This window comes from Oncorhynchus clarkii, chromosome 5 (assembly GCF_045791955.1).
Source record: "Oncorhynchus clarkii lewisi isolate Uvic-CL-2024 chromosome 5, UVic_Ocla_1.0, whole genome shotgun sequence".
NCBI lineage: Eukaryota > Metazoa > Chordata > Actinopteri > Salmoniformes > Salmonidae > Oncorhynchus > Oncorhynchus clarkii.
In genome coordinates, this window is record NC_092151.1 from 42,807,535 (window position 1) to 42,827,779 (window position 20,245).

General features: G+C 41.5%; 1 long non-coding RNA gene across 1 annotated transcript; it reads left to right on the forward strand.

Moving 5' to 3' along the window:
- The first annotated feature begins 2,460 nt into the window (after window positions 1-2,460).
- Window positions 2,461-12,012, forward strand: LOC139408882 (uncharacterized). Its single transcript, XR_011634327.1, has 3 exons — window positions 2,461-2,845; window positions 7,171-7,225; window positions 9,115-12,012. It is a non-coding gene; the product is annotated as an uncharacterized lncRNA (long non-coding RNA).
- The last annotated feature ends 8,233 nt before the right edge of the window (window positions 12,013-20,245 follow it).

The window sequence follows — 20,245 nt, forward strand, 5'->3', positions numbered from 1 at the left end:
GGTCTTCTGTCAGTTGACCAGCAGGAGGCAGTCTAGCTGCACAATTATGACTGCTTTTTGCAGACCAGCTATGCAGCAGAACCTTATGGCAACATAAGAAATCTGTAACAAAGTTATTAAAAAACACATTGTTAAGATATCTTAGTTGTGCTCTCTTGATTTCTGTTGAGCCTATCTCAAAAGCCTTTAAAGTGCAATGGAAACATATTTTTGTTGCTGTGTGTGCATAAGGGGGATGGGGGAGGAACGTGCAGATGTTTCATTCCCAAGCAGCATAGAGAGGCAGGGGAGATCGTAGGGGTTGCTAGGTGACCTCACTACATAAATATTCCACCCTCTCACAGGCAGTGCCCCGCCTTCTGTTGGTCCATATTGAAGACGGATAGGGTCATTCACTTTTATAGACTCTGCTATTGAATTAATCAGGGGGTTTCCAACCGTTTCCATCCTGCCCATCCTAGATTTAAAAAAAAATGAAAACATTGCATCAGAAAAGGCTGGTGGGAGGAGATATAGGAGGACGGGCTCATTGTTGTGGCTGGAATGGAATCAATGGAACAGAGTGAAATGTGTTGTTTCCATCTGTTTGGTACCATTCCATTGATTCCAATCCAGCCATTACAATGAGTTTGTCCTCTTATAGCTCCTCCCGCCAGCCTCTTCTACTGTGCATCACTTGCCAATCAATGATTTTAGACAGTATAAACTCATCACTGTCTGTCTCTGATTATGAACAAGCAATTGTAAAATGGCAAATTGTGTGCATTACACCCACCCAGGAGCCAATTAAGTCCAAATATAGGGAATATGGGAATTATGTATCCCATAGCAGTGGAAAGCTGAGGGTGCTGTGGCACCCCCTGAAAAATCAGAAGAGAAAAAAATACAAAAATTGAAATAAAAGTTGGTACTGTGAGCCTTTACTAGTATTAACGGAACAATATAGACGTCTGTAGCACAGGCAACAAACAAAAAAAATCATAATCTCTGCTTTGGCAGGAATGGTTGTTGTATAATTTAAGGACAGTATCTTGCAGGATTCAGTAGTTGGAATAGTATCTGAGTTGGTTGTTTTTCTGTGATTGCCATTCTAATGGAATCCAGAAATGACAAAACCCTGTCCTCAACATTTACATCAAAAGGTGCAAAGTAATGGGCAAAGACACAAAACATCCACTTAAAATGTCATATTTTTCTTGATCAAATAACACGAGAGAAAAGTAAGTTTGATTCCCACAGGGGACCAGTACTATGAAAATGTATGCACTCCCTAATGTAAAATACTCTGGATAACAGTGTCAACTAAAAAGGAATGAAGAGACGATTTAAGTTCACATAGAAATAAGTGCATTAGCGAAGTATTTCAAGAAACTGGAAAACATATCAAGCATGTATTTTTAAATTCCACAAGTATTACCAGATTAACTTTTGTACAGATAATTATTAGACTGAAGTTACAAATGCTGGTAAACACTCAAATACGTTTTAGTTTAAATGCATTAACAAAAGTAGTGCAATGGGCCTTTACTAGCCCTGTATTAGAAGACAAATATAGACCTCTTCAGTGCAGGCATATTTTTTTCCCCTGCACCCCCAAACTACTGCATTATCTTGCATGTAAGAAGTCGTAGAGCTTCCCCTGATAGTGGATGTTTAAGGGAAACCAGATCAGTGTTATCTGCAGCCACCACCCATTGCATGCAGGTATCATATGTGCTGCAAACGAGATCGAGTTGCACCTACTGAGTGAGTTCGATTAAACTGAACCGCGGTGCACCGGTCTATGGCCTGTGGCATAACGGCCAAAAGCAGTGAGGGAGGAGCGACTCCTGGAGTGCCCTTCTCAAATCGAAGAGTATTCTGCGCCACTCGGTCATGTTGTCAACAAGGCAGCATGGTGCATGCATTGTATTGTTCAGAAACATGCACCACTTTTCTATAAAATACACTGAACAAAAATATAAACCCAACATGTAAAGTGTTGGTCCCATGTTTCATGAGCTAAAATGAAATGATCCCAGAAAATGTCCATACACATAAAAAGCATATTGTTCTTGTGCACAAATTTGCATACATCCCTGTTAGTGAGCATTTATCCTTTGCCAAGATAATCCATCCACCTAACAGGTGTGACATATCAAGAAGACAATACAAGGCCACTTTAAAATGTGCAGTTTTGTCACAGTTTTTGTCACAATGCCACAGATGTCTTAAGTTTTAAGGGAGCGTGCAATTGGCATGCTGACTGCAGGAATGTCCACCAGAGCTGTTGCCAGAGAATTGAATGTTCCTTTCTCTACCATAAGCCGCCTGCAACGTTGTTTTAGAGAGTTTGGCAGTACATCCAAATGTCCTTACAACTACAGACCGCGTGTAACTATGGCTTAAACCCGGGAGGAAGCCCAGTTCCATAACGAATGCAATCACTTTTCACCCATCGCAAACTCCTCCCACCGGAGTAACACGGGCCAAATAATTGAATCCCCTCAATGTTTAGAGGTTGGCTCCGCTAGCCTTCGCTCTGATTGGAGAAACTGGCTCCTAGACAGAGGGGGACCTTGAGTTACCGCGGACTGGCTGTAATGGGGGGCCTGGCCCCGGGCACTCAACCGTCAGAATTAGCTAATTGTTATACAATATAGCTAGGTAGCTAATTAAAGACGGTGGCAGTCTGGTTAAAGTAGGCTTGTATGGGGTTCTCTCCCCGCAAGTTTGCATGTGGTTTTATACCTACGCGAATGCAACACGGTTGCAGTAAAATTGGAACTTCAGCAGCGCGAGCTAGCCCAGCCCCCGCTAGCTGGCTAGCGAACGAGAATTTGCTAGCGGATCGGGGCTTCAGTCCGTAAGTAGCGACATCGAATTATAATGGTCTGTTCTATGTTAGTTAGCGACTCTAACTATGTGGGTTAACTAGCGAGTTGCCAAACTGGCATGGAATTTGTGCTGCACTGTCATACAGCGCGAGCCACCGCTATCAGCCGTAGACGGTGTGCTAAACTAGCAAGCTAACATTAGCTACACTATAGTAACCCCTGTGTTTTGAGAGGCTAGTAAGACCACTGCAATTTGCTTGACGCAAACTCTATCCTTTAGACCAGGGTTATTCCTCTCTTGTCCTACGAGGTTCGGAGCCTGATTTTTTTCTTCTGTTCTATCTGCTAATGAATTGCGCCCACCTGGTGGGGGGATGGAGAGAAATAAGCAATGAAACTGGCGTCGATGTCCAGAGTTTAATATGAGGTCTTTAGATTATGCTTTCAACCCATAGAATCCAGCATGTGTTACGTTTACGCAGCAGCATTGCTATTTTCATTTGGTATCTAGGCAGCTGCTAATTCGGGGATTGCGTGGATCTATATTTAGACACAAAGACGGATGGAGTCATGCTTTGTCTGCTTGCTGCACAAATACATTTGATAAGCTCTGACTGCATGGCACATTACTGTGCATTGAGATGCGGCTTATTTTATGTACACTGACTGTCATTGACTGCATGCATGAATTACACTTTTTTTTTAATGATGTCTGCAGTGCCTTGAGTAGCAGACTGGGACAAGAATTCGGCCCTGACATTTTATCCACATCACTGTGCGCGCTGCCAACTCAAGCCCCATACACACCCTACTTAGACACAGACATTAGTGCTGACACAACATCGGCACTACAGTGCCGCGTTTCTCAACCATTTCGGTACCAGTGACTGGCGAGACGTGGTCCTCGTTTTCATTCAACCAGCTCATGTTTAAAAGAAATGTGTAAACACCACTAGAGATACAGCTTAGCGCTGTGACTAACTCTGTTCTGGCCATTTTGTTTGTCACCCTGGTGTATTGTCTGTCTCATCACACACTGCTTTTTCTTAGTCTCAGGGTTTTGTTAACTGGTAATAGGCGGCGTTTTGCAGATAAAATAAATAAATAGAAACGCCGCAAAATAAAATTGGCGCCGGCCAATTGTCCAGGAGAAGAAACAATTCCATAGCTAAATAATGCTTTTTAGCCTATTCATTGATGGAAATACATTTGACTGGTAATGCTTATCGTCTATGGGTAATTTGTATAATTTAGTGGAATTAAATTGTTGTGTGTGTGTATATACAGTATATTCATTATGTATCTTATTTATCACATGCATACAGAGCCTTTAAGCGAAAAATCTGCAACAGCATCCCAAACAGCGAATGCATAAGCAACAAAAGGCAGGCTTCATCAGCGCGTCACACACCACTTGGCAATGAGCTGGAGGCAGTATGCATTTTGAAAACATATACTTAATTGTTTGAAACCTGAACATTTCACTACATATTATGAGGCATGTCTTACTTTGCTTCAAAGTAGCCTAGCCAAAATCAGACCATATCCATGGAGGCAATTATTTTATAAAAACTTTCTTTCATTGTCCAGTAGCCAAAGGCACAATCCTAGTCATATAGCAACCCATGCTAGTTTTTGTATATTAGATCTCCCCACTTTCTAAATGTCTTATCAGATATTTTCATCTCTGTCAACATAAAACCGCTCGCAAGCGCGGTGCGCTTTTAACAAAGATGTTTTCCTGCTGCGCTTATAATGTGAAGAAATGAGTTCAACATTTTAAGCTTAAAGTTTTGATCTGTTGCATCAGACTCATTATTTTCATTTTTGTTGTATATTGTCTAGGCCTACTGGTTGTATGAATTTGGGATCTAACGTCCCACAGCTGTCCCAACGTCTGTTTGGAATAGTCTAGTTCTTTCGCGATAAACTGACCAATATAATAGGTAAACTTATCTAATATGGTGGAAAGTAGATTGACATAGGCTAGTGATTTTGCTGTTGGTTACTCTTCTTGTTGGCTGGGGAAAAAGTAAACGTGGACAGTTATTCAAAAATCTTAAATTGGCATCATAATTTGGTAAGAAGTACCACACATCGTTGCATCCTCGACTTGCATGTTCATATGAATAACCATAATCTAAATGTGGTTTCTATCATTCTGAGCACAGTGGGTGGATACCTTAATCAGTTTATGCACCCAATGCATTTCTAAAATGCCCAGTGAATTAAAATGATGCAGGTCAAATGTCTGGCTCCATATTTAACTAACGGAAACCCTGCCTGTCTGCTTAAGCCTTATCGACATGAAAGGAAATTATCAAAAATGTTCACCTTCCTATTCATCATCTCCAGCACCTCCCCAACATAAAAAAGGATAGAGGAAGAAAAGTGTTTTGGGTGACATCAGCCAAATACCAGACAATTAGTAGGCAATGCCTACTCATCATTGGTTAAAATCACATGATACACGTTGATGATGTCATTGGGAAACGTATCTTCCTCTCCTTTTTACTACAAAACATAGAGATGTTGGGGATGTGCTGGAGATGATGAATAGGAAGTAGGAAAACGTTGACATATCTCTCCCTAGATTTCTAACTCTAAATATAATACCCACTGCTAGTAGCCATGTATTCATCCTGCAGTACATTTAATGTCCTAAACTAAACGTTGCAGTTGTAGGCTACTACCAATTAGACCTATGTAGGGCTGGGCGATATGGCCTTAAAGTCTTATCTACGTGTTTTTGGGGGCGATTAACTTTCTGTCTACATTGTTGCACAAGTAAAGGACAATACACTGCATTTCAAACAGTCGGGAATAATCCAATTATAAATCAGGGCTTGTCAAATTACAGCTAGGTTAAATATTAGCCTTCAAACGTAAAACCCACTAATTATTTATCTTATAAAAACATTGTTTAACCTGCTTTTTTTGCAATAATTACTGACTTGGCTTTCAAGTCTATGAAAATGCACTTTTTGTTACAAATGTAACCAGAACCATGCACATCCACGACTAATAACCAACTTTTTGTAGCAAGGCATTATAGAAAATTTAGCACAAGTCTCATAAACAATCTTTCAAGCACAAGCCAACTGCTTATCGATTAGCATAACAGAGAAATTGCTCAAAAATCTAAGCACACCCAAGGATCACCGGCCATGCCATCTTTTTCAATATATTTTTTTTCTCAATTTTCACCAGCCCACCCAACTAAAGATAGCCAATCCGCCCGGGCTCATTTAAAAGGAAAAATGCATTATTATTATTATTTTTTTAAATCTCCCACACTTGCCCAGTTGCCAGGCTATGCATGCAGTAGCAAAGGTGATTTGGCAGATAATCAAGGTAAGATTTGATGCAGCCCTGCTAAATGACGCATTCCAACCAAGCTGATTTTCATATTTAAAATATGCATTTTGTCACATAGCTATCAGGATATTGCTTTGATATATGTTGCAGGTTATGTAGCTATGTTTAATCACACCTTATAACATTGAGAAAAGTATCTGTGTCAAGTCTAAAGGGGAGGAGTATTGGCCATATCTTAAATAATCCATGCCAAGTTTTATAACGGTCACATCATTTCCTAATCTAACCAATCGCGGAAGGAATCTATAACCAAATCACAGCATCACACTAAACCAGCACCAATTTAGATGCTGTAATGATACCAGTGTGCCTTCCCTTATCCAATCAGAGTGCGCAGCAGCAGTATACCGGTAGCTGTATTCCAATCGCAGCTTTAGCCGGTACAGTATCGTCACTGCTGCTCAGCATTGAACAGTGGCTAATGTAAATCCAAGGCTCCGATGCAGCACTAACCCTGCAAGGCTGCTCGCTAGGCTACCTCCCTCCCTCCCTCCCGTGATGTAGTACAGGACTGGAGCTAGAGAGCTGTTCCTGTCTGTACTTCTAAGATCCTTCTAGGCTGCTCAGCTTGCTACAATATCTGGCTAGGCTAACCTCCCTTCTTCTCGGCTGTTGTGCTAGTGGAGCAGGACTGGGGTTATAGGTCAATGGGCTGGAGCTGTGTCTACAGACTCTGTAGGGCAGTGTCTCAAGCAGGACACTGTCTGTATCCTGGAAGTCTCTGCTAGCTCAAGGCTGCCTGTAGGGGTCAAGTGGGTTTGAGTCAGGCTCAGTACGGTGGACCGACGCTGGGGGTAAATTTGACCTCGTTTGACTGGTGCGGCCTGGATGCGTTTCAAGCTGCAGTCAGGGAAGTGGAAAGGACAGTCTTTATGCTTTAAACAGGTGGCCTGGCCTACTTTCTGTACTGTAATACAGACTAACTCCTGTTATTCATCAAACAGTTGTATTTCATGCTTGTCTCTCTTGGTCTTAGGTATCAGCTTAACCCTCAAACTGAAATGAACACAGGCTATGATGAATCCCCTGAGGTAAGAACTTCTGCGTCATAATTATGTCAGACAGTCAAGTCCCTTAATGAATGACAGTGCAGGGCTACTGTAGTATTTATTGGTCTGTAAAGATGTCATAAGCTAATAATAGCTGCTGACATACAGTTGAAGTCGGAAGTTTACATACACTTAGGTTGGAGTCCATTAACTTGTTTTTCAACCACTCCACAAATGTCTTAACAAACTATATTTTTGCTTATCGGTTAGGACATCTACATTGTGCATGACAAGCAATTTTTCCAACAATTGTTTACAGACAGATTATTTCACTTATATATAACTTATGTATTCACACTGTATCACATTTCCAGCTGGTTAGGTATTTACATACACTAAGTTGACTGTGCCTTTAAACGACTTGGAAAATTCCAGAAAATTAAATGTTGGCTTTAGAAGCTTCTGATTTGCTAATTGACATAATTCGAGTCAATTGGAGGTGTACCTGCGGATGTATTTCAAGACCTACCTTCAAACTCAGTGCATCATGGGAAAATCAAAATAAATCAGCCAAGACCTCAGGGGGAAAAAATGTATACCTCCACAAGTCTGGTTCATCCTTGGGAGCAATTTCCAAACGCCTGAAGGTACCACGTTCATCTGTACAATAGTACGCAAGTATAAACACCATGGGACCATGCAGCCGTCAGACCGCTCAGGAAGGAGATGCATTCTGTCTCCTAGAGATGAACTTACTTTGGTGCGAAATGTGCAAATCAATCCCAGAACAACAGCAAAGGACATTGTGAAGATGCTGGAGGAAACGGGTACAAAAGTATCTATATCCGCAGTAAAACGAGTCCCATATCGACATAACCTGAAAAGCCGCTCAGCAAGGAAGAAGCCACTGCTCCAAAACAGCCATAAAAAAAAGCCGAACTACGGTTTACAACTGCACATGGGGACAAAGATTGTACTTTTTGGAGAAATGTCCTCTGGTCTGATGAAACAAAAATAGAACGGGTCGGCCATAATGACCATTGTTATGTTTGGAGGAAAAAGGGTGAGGCTTGTAAGTCGAAGAACACCATCCCAACCGTGAAGCACGGGGGTAGCAGCATCATCTTGTGGGGGTGCTTTGCTGCAGGAGGGACTGGTGCACTTCACAAAATAGATGGCATCATGGAGCAGGAAAATTATGTGGATATATTGTAGCAACATCTCAAGACATCAGTCAGGAAGTTCAAGCTTGGTCGCAAATGGGTCTTACAAATGGACAATAACCCCAAGCATACTTCCAAAGTTGTGGCAAAATGTCTTAAGGACAACTAAGTCAAGGTATTTGAGTGGCCATCACAAAGCCCTGACCTTAATCCTAAAGAAAATTTGTGGCTAGAACAGAAAAAGTGTGTGCGAGCAAGGAGGCTTACAAAGCTGACTCAGTTACACCAGCTCTGTCAGGAGGAATGGGCCAAAATTCACCCAACTTATTGTGGAAGCTAATGCTAACAATCAATTAGTATTTATTTGGATGTGAACTTCTGACCCCCTGGGAATGTGATGAAAGAAATTAAAGCTGAAATAAATAATTCTCTCTACTTTTATTCTGACATTTCACATTCTTAAAATAAAGTGGCGAGCCTAACTAACTAGGATTAAATGTCAGGAATTGTGAACAACAGAGTTTAAATGTATTTGGCTAAGGTGTATGTAAAATTCCTACTTTAACTGTACATGCTGAGAAACCTGCTCTAAATGATGGTTAAGGTTTCTTAGTATTGTGTTGTCCGACCCCAAATCTCTACTTACATTTTAGCTGCATTTTCAGATGCTTCTTGAATATGTCTTTTGGCAAGTCTCAACATACAGTATTCACATGTGCAGTCAATATATCATGTCTAAAACATTGAATTAACATTTGCCTTTCTTAGAGAAGACTGCAAGTCCCTGCCAGTCAGACAAAAGGGGATCAGCAACGAAACGGCTCACCATTCCTTCCCTTCCTTCCTGGAAGAAACACCACACTGTCACCCTAAAGAGCAAATGGAAAAATGAAATCTGTATATTTTAGTTTCATATTTTTTTGTTAACATGTTTAACTTTTTTTTTTTTGTGTGTGTGTGTGTAGGGGTATAGATGAGATCATGATGACTCTGAAGTTTCATACCTTCTCTCTCTTATCTGTGATTTAATAACATGTTCCTTATACAGTAGCCTGAAAGGGACTCTAAGCCTTGACGATATGTTTTGTACTTCGGGAAGGAGAGGAAAAGACTCAGGAATGTAGTAATAACACCGATACCTGGCCGACTTGAGCAGAGTCTCCTACATCTGAGACCTAGCCTGGTCCCGAGATCTGTTTGTGCTGTCTTCCGTGACATCGGCAAGATGGCACAAACCGATTTGGAACCAGGCGAGCAGAGGCCCAACATCTGCGTTTTCAAACTCTACCGGTGGCCCCTTTTTGGGGGGGGGGGCTGAGTACAGTAACTGACAGGCAGCAGCATGTCATCCACTCTTCCACAGAACACAGTTGAAACAGCTGCTGGTTCCTCCATGCATGTTTTAACACTCATTCAGTTCTATCTGCTCTGTTCACCTCACACACTCATCAGCATTGATCTCTGCTTAACACCGTGTGTAGTTAGGCCTAGACTTATATCCTTGTCTGTACAAACACACTTAAAAAATCTAATCAAATGTTTATTTGTGACATGCTTCATGAACTACAGGTGTAGACTAACAGTGACATTCTTTAAGAGTCTTTTTCGAACAATTCAGAGTTTAAATCTTGAAAGGGAGTGGTTCCACCTCGACGCATAACCATTCAAACATTGGGTTCGGTATTTTACCTCATAGTCCTAATCCTTCAGCTCTTTAGGTGATTCACACCCTTCAGCTCTCAAAAATCCTCTGCTCATTCTCAAAACTCAAATATTTACATACTCTAAAGTATTTACTGAGGCTAAGAGTCCCCCCTTTTCCATTTTAGATTACTAAATGCTTGGTAGTTCATTCTTTTTTGTTTTGAAATGTTTTATTTTTATGTAGTATTTTAAGTTTTGAATGTTTACGTTGCAAACTAGTATAAAACCACGTGTAGACACAGTCATGTACGCTGTGATGTATAGAAGTAGCTATAGTAGAAATGCATTGTTTCCTTGTGGTAAGTGAGTGAGATGCTGCCACGGAACTGAGACACTGATGATTGGTGCTATTTTGGACTTTAATCTGCTCCTTGGAAAGGTAGCTGAGATTGGTTTTATTTTTTACTTTCATGTTCTGATTAAGGAAGGGGTTGGTTCTTTGACGTCTGGTTGTTGTAACTCGGTCTGGATTGGCTTTGTTTTTTCCCTTGTCGTTTTCTGTGCGGCTTTCTCATTGGACTTAAGGAAAATATCAACTTCTTTCATGGTAATGTTTTACTAAAGGGGGAGGGGGGGCGATTTAGGTGAGAATATTTGAGGATACACCATGTTGATCGGAGCAATCACAAAACTGCAATCGTTAACACTAGTTACCCTTTAAAACTGAGATGTGCAATCAAAGGGATACGTTGTATCCAGTAGTACCCAGCACAAGTCACTTTTTTAGAGAATGTTTACGTTTTTTGTTTATGTTCTGATTGACAGACAATCTTGAAACCAAGAGTGCATTTTTCCCCTAACGTGTTTGTTTAACAGATCTCCTAAGCGATTTTGCACACTTGTGAGTAATGAAATTGTCACGTATAGAAGACGCCACAGAATGTTAGATGTCAGATATCCTCTTCAAGTTGGTTAGCATAAGTAAACACTGAAACGTAAAGGTTATTTTTAGAAAATGGCACTTGAGAGAACTTGATAGTTAAATTTATAAAACGAAAGAACACACTTTAATGTGTGTCAAGGCCCAGCCTGTTGGGGTTTGGGTTCAGGGTTTCAACTTTTCTTCACCAGCTGGATATGACTTAATGCTATAGTGAGTCATGTGTGATTATATAATGTTAGTTAACATGAGTCTGGAATCACATGATGCATATATGATGCATATAATTGTTTTAGAAAACCATTTTCAGGGCACACATGTATCATAAAGTGATCTCCGTTTTAAAAATGTATATATTTTTCATTGTCTTTGAATTATTTAGTAAATGAATTGTTGACTGAGCCTTTTTATTAAACAACTAAACCCCAAAGTTTTTTAATTTTAGCAACAAAAAAAATTGACAACTAGGGTTAAGGGCCTTGCTCAAGGGCACATTGACAGATTTTTCTCCTAGTTGTCTCGGGGATTCAAACCAGCAACCTTTCAGTTACTGGCCCAATGCTCTTAACCACTAGGCTATCTGCCACCCTAGCTAGAGATTTAAAACATCAAAGTTATGTCAGTATTTGCAGTTTTGTTTTTGCTTCCCTTTTTTATATTGTTAAATATTCTAATTCATATAATAATAACCAACTTGAAAGCCCACTTTAGTTGTCTTTTGTCTTCCATTCTCCCTCGATATTGGGACCTATTGAACCAGCATGTTCTGGTCTTGTTAATTGCGTGCTCTCTTTTCGTCATTGTGGTTTTTGTTTTGTGAAAAAAAAAAAAATATCCTCTTGCAATTCTTTCCTCATGGACTACTTAATATGAATGCTGTTTTGTACATAGCAAAGTGAATAGCGTAGGCAGGATGTGTTGCGTGAGGTATTCAGTATTTACCACTACGGTTGAAAAAAAAATATATATACAGTATGCCAGCTTTGGAAAAATGATTTATAACGATGCGCTTAACTTACAGTATCCCATGTACTTTACTTTGGCAATTTTGGAAGTAGTGCAATAAATATGCAAGCTTGTAATTTTGTGTTTAATCTGTTGATGTGTGTGTGGCGTCTTCTTTCCAGTGCTGTAGGAAACTTGTGCAATTGTGCTTTGTTAGAGAATAGTTTCAAAAAGTCATGTGATTTTTTTTTTCAAGTTGAGGTTTTTAACCATTTGTGGCAGAGAGCCAAGTATCCAGAGAGCAGATCCAAAGTGTGGTTGTACAGTTCCTATGGCTTCCAAGCGGATATTCCTTAACGTAGTTGCGACACGCCAAAATCATTAGTCACGGCAAATAAATATGTAACTTTGAAAAATATTTCTGCCGAAGCACTCTTTGAAGATGCTAGAGCAGTCCACATGTTTTTCCCCCTCTGAAAACAAAACGAGTAACAAAGTACCACAGTTGTATTTTAAAAAATATTCAGCGGGAACCCCATTTCCCCCATATTTTTTTCCCGCCAATTCTCACGAGCCCGTCCCAAATCTAATGACATAAATAAACTAATGAATTGAATGTTAAGAAATATATTGGTTTATTTAAGAAAATGTTGACATTAAGTGATTTCTGTGAGAAGTACAGGCAGTCTTACCCTGTTTGGTGAGTTACCCTAACGGGTAGGCCTACATTATATTCACTGTTTATATGCAATTTTTTGGGAATGTAAAATTCATCAATAGGATAATAAATAATTAAAAGAACATTTGGGATCTGACTAATGATTAGCCCAATAGGCAACCCCATGCTTCAGCCTATTTATTTGCACTTTCCTGCATCAGTTGGGCTACAGGTGATGTTTATTGCTAGTACCTGATAATCATTTTGGGGTATAATGTTCTTAAGTTCCCAGACCAGAGCTTCTCAGTCCTACATAAAAATGATCTGACCCCCAAAACAAGGGGGTGGGAACACCCTTTCAACCCCCCCGCTACAGTACACATTTTTCCAGAGGAGAAACTGCGTTGTTGGATGAACCTCTACCCCCAAAAAATACTTTTTCACCAACACAGGCAAACACTAAGCTCTATGACATTTTAAAGTACAGTAGCTGTCCTTAAACGGCAAACACAGCCGGGGATGATTACTATCATGGATAAATCAAAGAATATTGCAGATTTGTGCATGATGGAAAGCAGTGTTTAATTTACCCACAGAAGAACACCACATCCCTCTTTAATTCAATACTGAGGTCAGTTTTACCCACTGAGATGCCGTAGAAATGCCTTATTAGCCGTTCTCAGAGATTCAGGTTAATCTCTATGGAGTTTCATTCTGGGAAAGTGGAAATGCAGTCAAGGGGAATCTGAATCAAACTAAGATTTGGTGAACGATGGCATTTTAACTGAAGAGGCATGTGATTTTAAGATTGAGAAACTTCCCTCTATGTTCTTGTGTGTATTGTGTAACTGGTGTGTGAGTTTTGTGGGCGTAGAAACGGTCTTCCCACTGCAGGGTTTGGGCTGTTGGTTTCATGCATGCAAAGCCCATTATTCCCTGACATCTGTGTGGCAGGAGGCTCTGGTCAGACAGAGCTGAGCCACTACTGAGTCCTCGCTCCCTGGTGCTGTCTGTCTTTGTTTCGGTGACCAGCTCATTCTAATCTCAACAGCAGCTCCACCTTCCAAACACCACTTTTCATTCATTTTAATTTTAATTCCCTCTTCCTCACTTTCCCTCCTCCTTATTCTCTCTCTCTCCATCGCTCCCCCTCTTGTCTTTGCCTCCTCTTTCTCGCCATGCCTCCCCCTCCATCTACCCCGCTCTCTTTTCCTCCCCGCCCCCCCCCCCCCCCCCTCTACCCGTCTCTTTTTTTTCTCTTTCTTTCGCAAAACAATACCAAGGATTCCAAGTTTGCATTACATTTTGTCTATCAGACGATTGTGTATTAATAACATTCAATTTATAGTTGTATGTATTTGACCTCTTTTCTTTGTAATTACTGTAGTCTCAGTCTGTGTGGCGCCTTCCAAGCCCGTCTTTAAATCATATTCTGGCATTGGGGCGGTGAACGGGTGAAGGCTAAAGCACTGTTGTGTACTGTACTCTTAGCTAAACAGCAGCATGGGAAATTATGGTCCACTTGGAGTCTGGGACCAGCTCTTTCATAGAATCCTTTCATTAGCTAGCTACCCGAGACCCAGAACGTTTAAGCCTTCCTAAGGAAAAACATGCATTCCAGACACACACACACACACACACACACAGACTCAGGGGGAAAAGGACATGTCTATTTCCTAACCTACAGTATCACATCAATGATCCATGACCTTTCAGCTTTTTAATGGAATTATAGGCTTCTGTTTCCTTTAATGGGTTTCAGTGCTATGCATCACAGTGCATGAGTGTCTATGGCAACACACGATCTCAGTCACTTACTGTTATTCAATACAAAAAGGACAGGATCAGGAAATACCTCAGAAGCAGGCTGTAGAACTGCCATGAAACCAAATATGATTTATCTTGTTAAATCCCTCTATTTGAAGTTGTACAAAGACTATGCAGTATTTTTGGCTAAGATGGTTGACCGTATTACACTTCAGGAGTGACACAAGATGACTTCAGAAGTTACAGATCTGTCCGGCTACTTGCTTCTGGCTGTCCATCAATGTCAATTACTGTATGTGTAGCGGACATGAATCGTTCATGGTCTCGTGATGGGTAGCCCCGCCTGCGACTTCGAAGTCAGTGTCGACCCTCAGGCCATTAGGGAAATTCCTCTTGGTCTAATGGTCAAGACGTTGGTTTCTCCCATGATAGACCCAGGTTCATATCCTGGCCCTTATGTATGCATTTCCATTGGCTTGGAGTAGACCTGTCTGTTAGTTGGACCTATAGTATCTGTTGCGATAGGTGACGATGATTACATGCTCCTGCAGGAACAAGATGTCTGTGCACTGACGACACAACAACCTCTAGTGCTAAAGGTTTATATGTGCCTGAAGATTTCGTCAAAGGGGACCCTGCCCTCTCATGATAAGCTCTGGATTTGTTTAGGCATCTGATATGGAAGAGACCTTGAGGGGTTTTGGTTGGCTGTCAGTTCAAATCCAATTTTATTTGTCAAATGCGCCAAAATACAAGAGGTGCAGAGCTTACTGTGAAATGCTTACTTACAATGCAGTTCAAGAAATAAAGTTAAGAAAATGTTTACTAAATAAACTAAAGTAACAAGAAAATTACACAACGATAAAGAGTATATACAGGTGGTACTGGTACAATGTGCAACAGCGAGTAGCAGCAGGGTTAAAAACAATGACCCCCCCCCCAAATGTAAATTGTCCGGGTGGCAATTTGATTAATTGTTCAGCAGTCTTATGGCTTAGGGGTAGAAGCAGTTAATGAGCGTTTTGGTCATAGATTTGGCGCTCTGGTACTGCTTGCTGTGCAGTAGTAGAGAGAACAGTCTGTGACTTGGGTGGCTGGAGTCTTTGGCAATTTCTTGGACCTTCCTCTGACACTGCCTAGTATATAAGTCCTGGATGTCAGGAAGCTTGGCCCCAGTGATGTACTGGGCTGTACGCACTACCCTCTGTAGTGCCTTGCGGTCAGATGCCGAGCTGTTGCCATACCAGGCGGTGAGGCAACCAGTCAGAATGATCTCGATGGTGGAGCTGTATAACTTTTTGAGGATCTGGTGACCCATGATAAATCTTTTCAGTCTCCTGAGGGTGAATAGGTGTCATGCCCGCAACTGTCTTGGTGTGTTTGGACCATGATGGTTTGTTGGTGATGTGGACACCAAGGAACTTGAAACTCTCGACCCGCTCGACTTCAGCCCCGTTGATGTTCTTATAGTCCATGATCAGCTCCTTTGTCTTGCTCACATTGAGGGAGAGGCAGTTGTCCTGACACCACACTGCCAGGTCTCTGACCTCCTCCCTATAGGCTGTCTCATCGTTGTCGGTGATCAGGCTTACCACTATTGTCCCATCAGCTAACTTAAGGGTGGTGTTGGAGATGTGCTTGGCCCCGCAGTCGCGGGTGAACAGGGAGTACAGGAGGGGACTAAGCACGCACCTCTGAGGGGCCCCAGTGTTGAGGATCAGCGTGACAGACAGTGGCGACCCGTTATTCAGGGCAGGTGGGGCAGAGCCCACAGGGGCTTGCCTGTTTTGCATGTTATTTTGGCATTAATCCGTGTCACATTCGTTTGCAAACAATGTAAAAAATATATATATATAGATCATTAAGTTAATAAAGCCGCATACAAACATGGTCTCTTTGTTTTCTTGAGTAAGGCAGCTCCAAAATGCAGATGTTTCAGCCTAGCTCAGTGCTTTCTGCGGTGGTGGTGCAAGCCAGCAAAAAATACAGAGTGTTGCGTCGTGATTGGCTCAGTGTTCTGTCACTCATGGGCAGGGTAAATTCTACCCCCTTGGGTGCTGCAAGAGTTACATTAGAAGTGCACATCCAAGAAGGCTCAAGGTCATTGGCCATAGATTAAATGACGTTGAAAACCACATATGTACAGTATATTTGATTTGGACTGATCATGTCAACATCATATTTTCAAAATCTTAGCTAGCAGTCATCATCATGAATCAAGTCAACAATCTACTGGCAAATCCTTTTTAATCCTTGTCATATGAAGAGAAAATATAGAAGAGAAAACGTATCGGTGCTCATCAGCCATTGGGCATAAACATTACACAAGTTGGAAATCGCAAATTCAACAATGAGGGGTTTGGAAGGAATCAGTGACCGTGGCTAACTGCAAGCATCGCAAGGCAATCACTAGCCTGCTATTGTGAGGTCCCAAATCTGGGGTTAAGGGGCCCTTTTCCAGGTTTAAAATAATCAACATTCAACGTTAGCCATGCTCTCAATAAAGCATGATTTGTGCCCCGCTCAAAACAACTTAACTCGGAACTGCGAAAACTTGACTTCCCAGTTGTCTTGAACTCACTCACTGAAGTCGGGAATAAACAAGCTGACTGGGGAAAATACATTTTGAACGGTCATCAAACCCGGAATTGTAAATCCGGTCTCTTTCTAGAGCTATGACCTGAAGATCAATGACGTCATCATGATTCAACCTTGTTTTTTCCGAGTTCCCAGTTGTTTTGAAAACACCATGAAATCCAGAGAATTCCAGACTTTGATGACACAATTTGCCCTCAAAGGACCGCCTTCCTGTTCAAGTGAGTACAGCACAACAAGGTGAGTCCAAAAATGTATTGTATGCTGCTGCATAAATGATGTAATATGCCAGGGAGATATGTGTACTGTAGCTAAGAAAGTAATACTAAGTGTATGTTGTGTAGTAAGATGTTAGTAGCCCATTTGCCTCACCCTAATAATTTGGTCTATTTACCCCTCATAATTTTGCCTACTAATCTGACTTGGTGGTGTACTTGTAGCCTATAACCTGTTTTAGACAAATGTAGTAATTGAAAATTGTGAGAGCTTTCATTGTCTGCTTATATGCCCCCTTTATTTATCCTATGGTTCTGACTTGGTGTACTGGGAGAACACTGTAAGAATGGTCTATGTTCTGAATATTGCCGCTGTACATTTCAAAAGTGCTAAACAACAATTAATGTCTTAATCAAAATTTTGTATTGCTTCTTATCCGCTTGTCGTCCACTTATGCCATAGTTCGTACATTTCAATTGTCAGCAGAAACCACATTTGTTTAAGCAAGTCAGCCACATCAGCTATGTTTTTTTTAAAAGGCAGTAAATGAGGCTGAAAGAACTGTTTCGCTGCCAAACAAGACTCCGCTGATAACCAGGTGTAGCAGTGGTAATATGTTGGGACAGCTTTATGTAGGTCCTAACAGTTTGAGGGCAACGTTTGTCACCGGTATAGTGCAATTAATGTATTGTTTAGTGTTGTGTAGTGACTTTGCAGGCCTGCACCACCAAGATTTACATGCTAAAATCGCCACTGGTGACAGATGTGTTGTTGCCTACCCTTAACACCTGGAAGTCCAGGATCCAGTTGCAGAGGGAGGTGTTTAGCCCTAGTTGGTAGGGTGTCTACTGTAACACTTTGCGTACACTGCTGCTTTTATTTATGTAATGTTGTAATTACTGTTACTGTACTAGATCTCCCATCAAAATGTATAATTTAAAATATAAAGGTGAAGTTGTATGTCCATTGAAGTTACATAAATTAGGCCTGACTAGGCCTCCTGAGTGGCACAGCGGTCTAAGGCACTGCATTGCGGTGCTGAGGCATCACTACAGCCTCGGATTTGATGCCAGCCTGTGTCACAGCCGCCGGCAGTGACCGGGAGAACCATGAGGCAGCACACAATTGCTCCAGGGTCATCCGGGTTCGGTGAGGGTTTGGCTGACAGGGATGTCCTTGTCTCATTGTGTTCTAGCGACCTCTTGTGGCGGGCCGGGTGCCTGCAAGCTGACCAGCTGGTCATCAGTTGGACAGTGTTTCCTCTGACATGTTGGTGCGGCTGGCTTCCGGGTTAGGTGAGCAGTGTGTCAAGAAGCAGTGCGGCTTGGCAGGGTTGTGTTTAGGAGGACACATGGCTCTCGACCTTCACCTCTCCCGAGTCCATAGGGGAGTTGCAGCGACTGTAACTAGACAAGACTGTAACTACCAATTGGATACCACAAAATTCCGGGGAAAAAGGGCAAAAAAATATAAACTAGGCCTGACTTGCAGCGGTAGATTATTTCTACTGTACTGTGTTTCTTTTCAACTCTTATGGAAATGTACATTGAAATTGCATTGATACTGATACACAGGCAGAACTTTGGTTTTAGAAGTGGAGGGAACATAACTTAGGGGTTTGGGGTCCTCCCATTTTTGGGGTTATCTTAAACATTTCCTGCAATTGACCCATGGCCATTCTAACCGTCTCTCTTTAAAACAACAACAAAGTAAGCAAAAATGCCCAGAGTCATCAAGCTAGGTAAGAGATGATTAATTATTTTTAAGTAAGACTGAACTAGGTCAATGATAATTCAATAAGCAATATTGTGTTGCACTTTTAACCCACAGCCTAACAAATGAACAACTCCTACAAATAAAGTACAAAGACATAACTTTTGATTGTCTTTATAAAGACATCCTCTATATCAAATTTCAGCCAGACCGCCCAGCAAGCCCAAACCGCCTGCACGCCCAACCCCTACCAGTCTGGACAAGAACTCAACTCTCTCCCCCCCAACACAACTTCCTTCCCATCTTCTTTTTTTGTTGTCTCAAGGGAAAAGTTTGGAAAACAAAAGTTGAATGAGTACACACACACACACCTACACATTAACACACAGAAACAGTACACCCTCCATATAATTCATATCATGGGCCTAATAGTAATGTTGAGCTATTTTTACTTGCACAGAAAATAGCTGGGTCACCCCGTCCTGCCCCTAGGAGTTCATGGCCCTGTAGCGCCCCAATACACCCCACTCAGCTTTAGGATCTTAGTGAAACATTTCATTATTGGTTTTGGATGTGTTAGGCCAAGGCCAGAGTGACAACCCCCAGGACGGCAGACCCCCATGACCAGGACCACGCAGACCCAGCAACTAGGGATTGCCTAATTAAGTATCTCCCCTGACATGGGCATGTTATCATACAGACTCGTACAGTATTCCATATAGGCATCCAGACCTTATGAAAGGTATACCCCCAATACCTTTAATCTTGTAAGAAAACAAATCTAGTGATAACCAACCTTCCAATTAATGGCAATGTATTTCCTAGCTGCTATAAACGCTGGGTTACACAGTTTCTTTTGATAACAGTTCCCAGTATCAACATTTCAAAGCAAACACAAAAACCGTAAGAAGGGAGAATCTGTAGACATGCTGAGATAAAAGAACATACTCTTTGCCAGAATTCAGACAGCCTTCACAAGATGAAAACATATGCACCTCCAGCAGAATTATACCATTTCCAAGAGCATGTAATTCAGTTTCACTGGCATATAGTATGTTCAATGGATGGTCTTAAACTGCAGTAATTTATGTCTGAGATTATATGAACCTGATTGGGCATTATAGTGAAAAGTGCATTCGGAAAGTATTCAGATTCCCCTTTTTCCACATTTTGTTACGTTACAGCCTTGTTCGAAGATTGATTAAATAGAAAATTGTCCTCATCAATTTACACACAATACTTGATGACAAAGCGAAAACAGGTTGTGTGTGTGTGTGGGGTTCTTGATGATGCTGTGGGCCTTCCTGAGGCACCGTTTTGAGTAGTGGGAGCACGGTCCCAGTGATGTACTGGTCCATCTTCACCACTCGCTGGAGGGCCTTGTGGACGTAGCAATTCCCGTATCAGGCCGTAATGCAACC